Here is a 10,068-nt window from a genome sequence, read left to right as displayed (position 1 = left end):
ATGGAGTACATTTTAGTGGGTTGTTTTTCATCTGACAGCTTTATACACAATGCTGATTACAGGACATGCTATTAAATGATTTTCAAGCCTGTGTATTTGGATCCTTTCAGTGTAATTGCTATCATGTTGCTGACTCCTACTCTTGGCCGGGACCTTTTCTTGTCACATTTAAAAATAATTGGAACTTTTTGGTGTTATTTTCAGACATGTAGGCTTATAATGGCTGTTATTTGGCCAGATAGGGAATAATAAAGACCAACACACACCCATGCACCTTGCATGGCGGTTGAAATAATTAAATGACTTCCAACCAGAAGAGAGTAGTGTGAATTCTGCTTGGGACAGGTATTTCACTTTTTTAATATTTATCTATTTTAAAGTTGCTATGTTGTAAAATGTTAAAGGTAAAGAGTGGAACAACTGTCCACAGAATCACAGTTTCAGAAGCTGCTTTAAATCAATTATTTATTTCTTTTTTCAAGAATGTTCAGCAATGGTACTAATCAAGAAATTCAAATAAATGAATATTTTAATAAATAAATACACTTTGAACAGGAAGGTTGGGGATTTCAGAAGATTTTACAAGAATTCAGTACCCTGAAGAAATAAAAAGTCTCTCTGCTTCCCGCTGCCCTTAGGAAAGTTCATAATCTCTCTTTTCTCCAGTGTAGTTGTTCAGTGCACAGGATGCGGTTGTTCAGGGCGACCTGCAGATGTCTTCTTCAGTGTTTATGTGTGTGAATTCAAAGTATGTTTTGAGAAAATAAAAGAGCAGTTCTTTGCAGGGAAGATGATAAAATGGCACTGTGACACGGCAATCCTCCACAGAAACAAGTTCTTTGAAAGAATGTGTTAAGTCTAATTGTTGAATGTTGCCATTGTGTTTCTTAAATTTGTACAGTCTTAGTTTAAGCAGTAGGATCAAAGCCATTCCTTTGATCCTGACCACCTCTCCAGCCACTCTGTGCTGGGGGAGGTTTTATTGTAGATACATCCTAACTTGAAGATCTGTTTGATGTTTGGTAGAGCTTCCTACCCTTTGTATGGTTTCACTGTGTTATCTTTGGTAAACCATACATTGGGTGTGGGGGAAGACTACCCTCTTTATGACCAAGGATGTTGTTCCTGCTTTTAGGTTTTATGACCCTTTGATCAAACACACACACACACACACACACACACACACACACACACACACACACACACACACACACACACACACACACACACACACACACATTCTCACATAACACCCACACACACACACTTACATACAGTGCCTTGTCTTTGTAACCAAAGGGGGTTGCAAGGGGAGGTGTTTTGTAAACTATTGTTTGAAGTTTGTCAATAAAAGGCGGCGAGAGGAGGCCACCAGCGTGGTCATTTCAACGTGCTGGTCACAGACGAGAGGCCTCCCTTGCGCAAGAAATCGATCGAACACTGTTGCCTTGCTTTTCTTTCATGGGAATAAGTCCTGGATACAGCGGGGTCTGAGTTTAGACCCAACATTTTTTGGTCCTTCGGAGCCGGAGCCTAACACATTGCATCCACCGAGGAGAGGGAGAGGACGCCACCGCAACGTCTGGGATGATTGACGTAAAGCCCTGGTGTTTTTGGCTTGCCACCAGGCCGGGAAGTTTGCGCCTGACCTCCCCTCGGGATGGATGACGATTGACGGGATCCAGAGACTCTTCCCATGAACGTAAACAAACAGTGAGTACAGAAGGCCTTAGAGAGCGTCTCTATAACCGTGTGAATGAATGTGGGATCCTAGATACGCGTCACCGTGATTCTGCGTGAAACGTTTGAGTCCCGGGGAGCGCTGGTCACGAGAGCGCACGTGGACCCAAAACAATAGAGAGCGGCTACGGGCTGTGCGTTAAACGTGAGTCCGGGAGCGCGCTAGCCGCGTGAGAGAGACGCAGGCTTCTCCGCCGTTTGGGGCGTAGAGAGTTCTCCGCCATTTGGGGCGTGGAGAGAACCTAGGTTCAGAGTCCGGAATCTCCGCCATTTGGGGCGTTGGAGAGTGTCCGAAGGTTGAATTCTCCGCCATATGGGGCGTTTGAGAGTTTTCAACAGAGAGCGCTAGCTGTGCGTGCAGACGCAAGCGATAGGCCTATGTTGTGTGTGTGCGGGCCAGACGTGGTCTGCGTGAGTGTGGCTGATTGTTGTCTTGTAATGGAGAATAAAATGTGTAAGTCTGCCTTAGAAGGAGATGTAAAATTTATGCAGAAAGTTTTACCAGGCAGCACGCAGTATGTAGGTTGTTGGTATAAGAAATGTGGATTTGAAGGGACATTAGTGGAAGTTCAGTGTAAAATGCTGGTAGAAAGAATAGCTGTAAGTGTAGCAGGTAAAACAGGTAAAGCGAAGCAGAGGAAGGAATTGCAGTTAGCAGTTGCTAAGTTGTGGCTGGAGCAGGCTCAGAAGAGGAGAGAAGCACAGAATGTTAAAAGAGCAATATTGCAAGAAGTAGTTGTGAAACCTGAGGATGAAACTACAGCTCAATCCACTGCAACTACTCTAGAACAACACCATAGAAAAGCATTAGAAAGAGCAAGAATGTTAGCAGAAAGTAGAGTCAGAGAAGAGCGTGAGAGAGCAGAGGCAGAAGTGGAGGAGAGATTAAAGGCATATTAGGAGCAGCATTGAGTCCAAGACAGACTTGGCAGGGTAGGAAACAGAAAGTAAAGTTAGTGAACACAAACGTTACAACTACATATCCATCCCTGACACAACACAAAAAAAAAACAAAAAAAAAAAACAAAACATATGGTGTTTCTGTAACAGAGTGTGAAGATGAAGAAAGTTTTTCTCCTGATCAATTCCATGAGTGTGAGAGTGTCTGACGTCATGGTGTGTGTGAAAGGTATCCAGCTGGGGCAGACGTGATTCTGCATGTCACCTGCCCAGTGGACAAAAAGAAATAAAATAGTTGTGTGGATGAATGATAGCACGAAGAGTGTTTGGTGTTTCTCAGTCTGAAACAGCTGTAATGCTATTTTCTGTTTTGGAGAAAAGTACAGTTAAAGAAAAAAAACAGAGAGATGTGTGTTGTTTTAAGCAGTGATGAGAATAATGGAAGTGTGGTGAGAGATGAACACAAAAACATACTGAAAATGCATTAACCATACTAACCCTACATGCATATACACATACAATGATACTCATGAGACCAGACAGCATCTTAAGCATGAGATTCTGTTTGTCATCTTGTCCAAGTCACTAGTAAGATGAAAGTGATACATAGACTAGTGGACTGAATATTATAGGAGGACAGATGGTTGCATCATAGAGGAGGAAACAGAATGCTGATGAGAGGTCTTAAATGAGTGAGTTGAGTGAGCTGATTGTGAGTTTCTGGTGTGTGAAGAAGTTTTACCATGGCACACATTTAGTTACATGAGAACTAAAACTTATTATGTGCTAAGACAACAGGGTTATGCTGTATGTTGTGTGTATGGCTGATTGGATGAATGTTTGAGATTAAACTGGCTGTTTGATTTGTCTTTTGTTACGATTTATCCCCCTGGCATGAAGAACACGTGTCATGATTTAAACAAGGCCTATCTTTCCTTTATTTTCTTTGATTTCTTTTATTTTCTTTCTTTTATTTTGTTACTTTCATGGTGCACTGAAAGTTTTGTTTGATGATCTCTGTTGAGCAGATCTGCACGATTAGAATCGAAGCGTCGTCGAGAAAACTGTTGCAAAGTGAGCTTCCCCAAAATTAAAATGGGCTCTTATTTGGGACAATCAGGAAACAAATTCCTGTCCAAAAGGATTCAACGAGGAAATCCAGTCTAAATTATTTTTCTTTTTGAAATGACGTTGTTTTGCTGAGCGTGGAAACGAATGCGACGATAATTTCCACAATTAGCAAAAGAAGGAATCACTGAGTGAATGAGTAAGAATTTTAAAATAAATCGGGAACTGACTGACTGACTTAACACCATTGTGTGAAGTCAACCCCCACTTGACAAAGGTGTGGATGTATCTCTGTGTGTGTCTCTGTTACAGGAGCAGAAAGATGATAGCAACATCTGAGGTTGCGTGATGGTTTAACCTTTTAAATGCCATTTTTATGTTTGTGAATCTATCAGAGGTGTGTTATTCATGGGCTTGTGGTACTCACAGAAGTTACTGTGAGAAAGTGTGTACACACCTGCGCAGCGCTAACATTTGCATTTTTTCTTACAGCATTGCAGTTTTTCATGTGATTTGATGATGTGGTTTTTAGCAGAACAACTGGTGGATGTTTGTTTCTTTATTACAGGTTTTGTTTTCTTTAAGAGTGCATGTAGCATTCAGCAGAAGCGGACAAGTGACATGAGTAAAACAAATAAGAGATTACGATATTTATGGAATAGTTTATTATGGGCTCATTTGCTGGCCACTTTTGGACCCATAATAAATATATGAGTGGAGTGACTTTGCTTAAGAGAAGTCACCGATTACATTAATGTTAACTGAGCACATGGGATGATCCATGTTTGAGGCGAATTATGGTAACAATAGTGATTTAATGATTTGAGAAAACCTGCACATGACACTTGTCTTGCTGATGCTGAATGCTTGTTACCCTTGTGATATACTTGTTTATAAGTGTGAAGTTTGATTTTACTTCCAGATCTTGTTTTCCAGGCCATGATGGTGAGTATGCAGGCTCCTGGTGGAGCCAGTTTTTAAGACAGGGATCCAGGTTTGGTGAGTTGACGCATGAGAAGTGTCCATGCGTCAAGAGGTGGGGTCCAGAATTAATATTAAACAATGTTTTCTATTATTGTTGCAGTGATTTGTGTGATTAGCTGTTTATTTACAAGTATTAAACCTATGCAAGTGGTGCATCCATGTTCAGATGAGGCTTTGATGGCCTATAAGTGAAGTTCACTGATTACAATGTGGAATAACATTGAGATGTTAAATAATTTGGAATAAATTATGGGAAAACGTAGGAGATTAATGAGTTTAGAATAAACCTGCAATGATACTTGTCTCTGTGATGCTGAATACTTTATTACTCTTATGATCTACAGTTGGTTGCAAATGTGAAGTTGTTTAAATTTAAGACTTTGTCTTCTGTGATACAGGAGCTGGGAGTTAAACAAGCTGAACATTTAAGTGCTGATTAATGTTCTTACACAGGGTTACAGCTTGGAGTGAAGCTGCTCCAAGGGACAAACCCTGGAGATTGTTTTAGGGAGACTGTGCAACACTCTTGTACATGTCTCATTGGGGAGTTGACACATGGCGAAAGCCGTGTGGCGAGAGGAGTGTCATTTTTTTCAATTTGTAGATGTCGTGAGGTGCCATGATGAGAAGGAGAGACTGAGAGGATCGTCCACAAGATGGAAGCTGAGGCCTGGAGGGAGTCTTCAGGAGGATCGGAGATCACCTTCAGCACAGAGAGCTGTGCTACTGGGCTTCCAAAGGATTGTCACAAGGAGACTTTCAGCGTTGGAAAATGGAACCTGAGGGAGCGTGCCAAGCTCCAAAAAGTGACAGCGCAGAGGAGGTCCAGCGATGGACTTGTGGTTCTGTGAACAGCACAAATGCCAGGTGACTGTAAAATAACTAACAGCACTTTTTCCACAAGTGAAGCCAGTAACTTACTATCCTAAAAGATTAGCTCTAGTTGCTCGTGCTTTACCTCCATGCGTGAGATCAGTATGTGCAGCAGCTTAAGCTGTACAATGTTTCAATAGTTTATTTCACCTTTTGCAATTGTTAGTTCCACACGAGGTAGATGTTTACTATTGCAGACTAAACTTACATTTCTGTCACCTACAAGACACTTGTCTTTAATGTTACTGTTACTCTCACAACCACACATATTACCATAAAGTGGTGCAGAATTCTGAATCTGTCAAACCCTTTTTGCCAACGGAGGAGGACACTTCTCATGAGTGTAGAGAGCGCGAGGAGAAGACGTGTAAGCTGAGGGATGACTTAATAGATGTGCCACTCGTTGAGGGAAAGGTTTGGTTTGTTGATGATTTGAGTTTTACAACAGCAGAGGGACAGACTAGAACACGTTTTACTGTAGCTGACAGTGAGAGAGAGTTATCTATGTAGGACAACTAGCATGTTTCATGTTTGCTTGAGCAGCAGAGATGCTAGCTTTAACGGAAGCGTGTAAAGCTGTAGAGAGACAATATACACTGATAGGCAGTATACATTTGCTACTGTACATTTCTTTGTAGTGCAGTGAGTGAGACGAGGTGTGACAACCTCTACAGGGAAACCTGCAGAACACACCAAACTCTTGCAAATTCTGCTGGATGCAGCGTTATTAACCAGTGGAATTGCCGTTTGTAAATGTGCAGCACACATGTGAGGGAAAGATCCGGTTGCATTAGGGGAAGTTTTTGCAGATAAGATCGCAAAAGAGGCAGCTTTAGTTAAACATGGTGTTAACCTTTTATCAGTACAGCATTAGCAGACATGCAGGCCCACTCACCTACTGCAGGACAATAGTTGTGACTTACAGAGGGAGCAAGCTTGCAGGATGATTTTTTTATCTGTGTGATAAACCAGTACTGCCTAATAATTTGTATAAGACTGCTGCTATTTTGAGCCATTGGCTATGCCATGTCTCAAACAGGAGGGAGATGAGCAGTCGTTATACTCACTCTAGGATTATTAAATACTTTAAAAAAAAAACTTTTGCAGACAGTAAAGTTAAGATTTAGGAAGACAGGCAGGACATGGTTAGACTGTATAGAATAAGTACATGAGGATTACTCCAACAGAGAATGGTCTGACTCTTTGAGATTACACATGTTAGAGCATTTAGAGTTCCAGTCTTCTGTAGTGATGATAGAAAAGCAGAAGAGAGAGCATATTAGCAGATTAGATGCTTGAAAATGTTTAAAAGTAAAGTAGTCATGAGAACAAATGATCTGCCAGATGATTCTGTTTCTTCGCAGGAGCAGAGCCTGAAGTCTGGAGATTGGATGATGATAAGGCCATGGAGAGGAAGTGCTGGTCCAGTCCATGGTGGGAAGGTCCATATCGGATGCTGCTGACGACGACCACAGCAGTGAAGATTGCTGGAAGGAACACTTGGATACATCAAGCGCACTGCAAGAAGGTGACACACATCCAGGCCAGCTCGGAGTAAGTGGCAGGAAGACCGGGAACAAAGGGGGGGAAAGCCTCCAGGGCCCCTCGTCTCAATCCGGTGAAGAAACCAACTGAGCCACAGGTACTCATCAGAATGGCTGGGAATGTGCTGTGCATCTTCTTGTGCCTGTGGACCCTGAGTGGGATGACAGGAGCGCATTGGGACAGAGCAAATCACACCCAGTACCCGCATGGGTTTTCAACCAACTACTGGTGGCAGTTTAAGAACACAACCGGATAGTATCACTTGGAGCGAGACAGTTTGTTTGGTTGCTTTAGCAACACATCCAGGAACACTGCCAACTTTTCAACTTTCCAATTCCTCATAACCTGAATGGAAGGTTGATTCACCAGTAGCTGGGAAGGTGAACTGCTCTGGTGAGACAGACCTGCTCGTCTGACTCAAAGAATATGACTTGTTGCAGGACATTATACAGTTAAACGAACTGGAAACAGGCCAATTGCCTATGTGTACGAAGGACAATGGATTAGCCCAAGTTGGAGATTAACCATGGAACATGGTAACATCACTTATTCTTTTGTCTTCTGCAAGAAGGATGTAAACAGAGAAGCCTTTTGTCTACATTTACATCATGAACACTTGAGGTTTTGAGCCAAGAAGATCAAAACAGCTGGATCCAATTTCCTTTACAAAGCTTTTTCTGTGGTGACAACAGGACAGGAGAAGAGTTGTAAATGCAGATAATTCACAAGTTGACTCTAACCCCCACAGGATGCCTACAGTGAGAAGATTTGGGGGGTTGATAGGAGTCATAAAGAAGGGTGTTGACCAGGCTGCAGCTTTGAAGTTAGCTGAGAGCCACATGGACAAACAATAAAGTCAACTGATGCGTTTAAATACCTATGTCTGTATACAGTTGGATTGTAGTGACATATGATTTTTGAGAATGATGATTCTTCTTGTTTGACCTTTGACATTCAGTTGTTTACTTGAAGAAATACATAATGAATTGCACGACAGGAGTAGATCCGCCACAAGGCTGGATAGCTTGGTTACTGTCTGGTCCTTGGTGGCATCTTCTTTTGAAGATATTAATTCCTGTTTTTGAACTGTTGATACTGATTTGCTTATGTATAGGATGTAGTTTACTGTGCATGAATGAAATCTACACTGACACTGTCTAAACAAAGGGTGCATAAGTTGAAATTTAAGAACAATGACAAAAAGGAGGGAAATGTTAAGTCTAATTGTTGAATGTTGCCATTGTGTTTCTTAAATTTGTACAGTCTTAGTTTAAGCAGTAGGATCAAAGCCATTCCTTTGATCCTGACCACCTCTCCAGCCACTCTGTGCTGGGGGAGGTTTTATTGTAGATACATCCTAACTTGAAGATCTGTTTGATGTTTGGTAGAGCTTCCTACCCTTTGTATGGTTTCACTGTGTTATCTTTGGTAAACCATACATTGGGTGTGGGGGAAGACTACCCTCTTTATGACCAAGGATGTTGTTCCTGCTTTTAGGTTTTATGACCCTTTGATCAAACACACACACACACACACACACACACACACACACACACACACACACACACACACACACACACACACACACACATTCTCACATAACACCCACACACACACACTTACATACAGTGCCTTGTCTTTGTAACCAAAGGGGGTTGCAAGGGGAGGTGTTTTGTAAACTATTGTTTGAAGTTTGTCAATAAAAGGCGGCGAGAGGAGGCCACCAGCGTGGTCATTTCAACGTGCTGGTCACAGACGAGAGGCCTCCCTTGCGCAAGAAATCGATCGAACACTGTTGCCTTGCTTTTCTTTCATGGGAATAAGTCCTGGATACAGCGGGGTCTGAGTTTAGACCCAACAGAATGTTTTGCAGATCATGCTCTAAAACTCTTCTTCAATAGCTAAAGTCATTAAATTCTCTCAGAAGCAGAAACTCTCTTGGTTGTAGCTCATATTCTCTTTAGGTTTGATTTTTCTTGTAACTGTTTCAAATATATTATTTAGATGCAACAATATAAAATAAATCCACTCAAGTTTCACTGTGAAAATAAAAACAATAATACGTTTCAATCAGTGTATGATTTTTTTGCCACTTTTGAAATAATAATAGTCTAACCCATACTGCAATTGCTGCAATTTAAACCATTATGCTACTTTAAATGCCAACGATGCATTTACAACTGTGTAATTTCTATATGTAAGCTGTAGTGAGATTTAATGTTTATGCAAATAGCAACACGCCTTAATAGTTGTTTTGGACTTCATAATTCCCTTCAGGTGTAACGTTTCCTCTCATTTACAGCGAGAGATGCGTGACCGCTGTGATTAAAACACAGTTTCTGCAGGATGATTTTAGGTGCTGCTACATTTTTACTGGCTTACCACATAAACCAATTGCAGAATGCACATCACTTAGCATTTCCCTTAAGAAAAAAAGACCTTCTTGCAGCTGCGTTGTAAGGTGCAAAGCACTTGCCTTCCTGTGCTTCTACGTTTGCCTAAGGGAGAATGTGTGCCTCTGTGAATTCAGACCACTTTAAAACCAGCTCAATGCTTAAGAAGCTATAGGCGTGATGGGTTTAGACCTGAGAGGTTCCTGGAATTTGTTTGTCATCAAGTTGATTTCCCAAGCAAGCTAAAGCGTTAGTCATCTGAGTTTTCACATTACACATTTCATGATTTCATTGACAAGTAATTTGATTCAGTCAGTCTTTTGCAAACATTTTAACAGGAAAATAAACAGAAAATGTACTGAGGTTGAATGAGAGGTAGAACTGACATTATTTAAATTGCTGTATGCAATATAGTATATTGATATATTGATTACACCGATGAAGGCCACAAGCTGAACTTTGACCTCTTTAAACTAAAGTGCTTAATGTTCATGCTGTAATACAGTTTCCATACAATTGATAAGAGGGCAACAAAGTAGGCAATCTGAAGACAGCTGTTATTGTT

General features: G+C 41.3%; 1 long non-coding RNA gene across 1 annotated transcript; it reads left to right on the top strand.

Moving 5' to 3' along the window:
* Positions 1–855: 855 nt before the first annotated feature.
* Positions 856–8,895, top strand: LOC146560762 (uncharacterized). Its single transcript, XR_014894791.1, has 2 exons — positions 856–1,713; positions 5,297–8,895. It is a non-coding gene; the product is annotated as an uncharacterized LOC146560762 (long non-coding RNA).
* The last annotated feature ends 1,173 nt before the right edge of the window (positions 8,896–10,068 follow it).

The sequence above is a fragment of the Mchenga conophoros genome, linkage group LG13, assembly GCF_057382185.1.
Source record: "Mchenga conophoros isolate Kocher_MC1m ecotype Shallow Benthic linkage group LG13, M_conophoros_male_GT1.1, whole genome shotgun sequence".
Lineage (NCBI taxonomy): Eukaryota > Metazoa > Chordata > Actinopteri > Cichliformes > Cichlidae > Mchenga > Mchenga conophoros.
The sequence above is the reverse complement of the archived record's forward strand: the minus strand, read 5'-3'. Positions and strand labels throughout refer to the sequence as shown.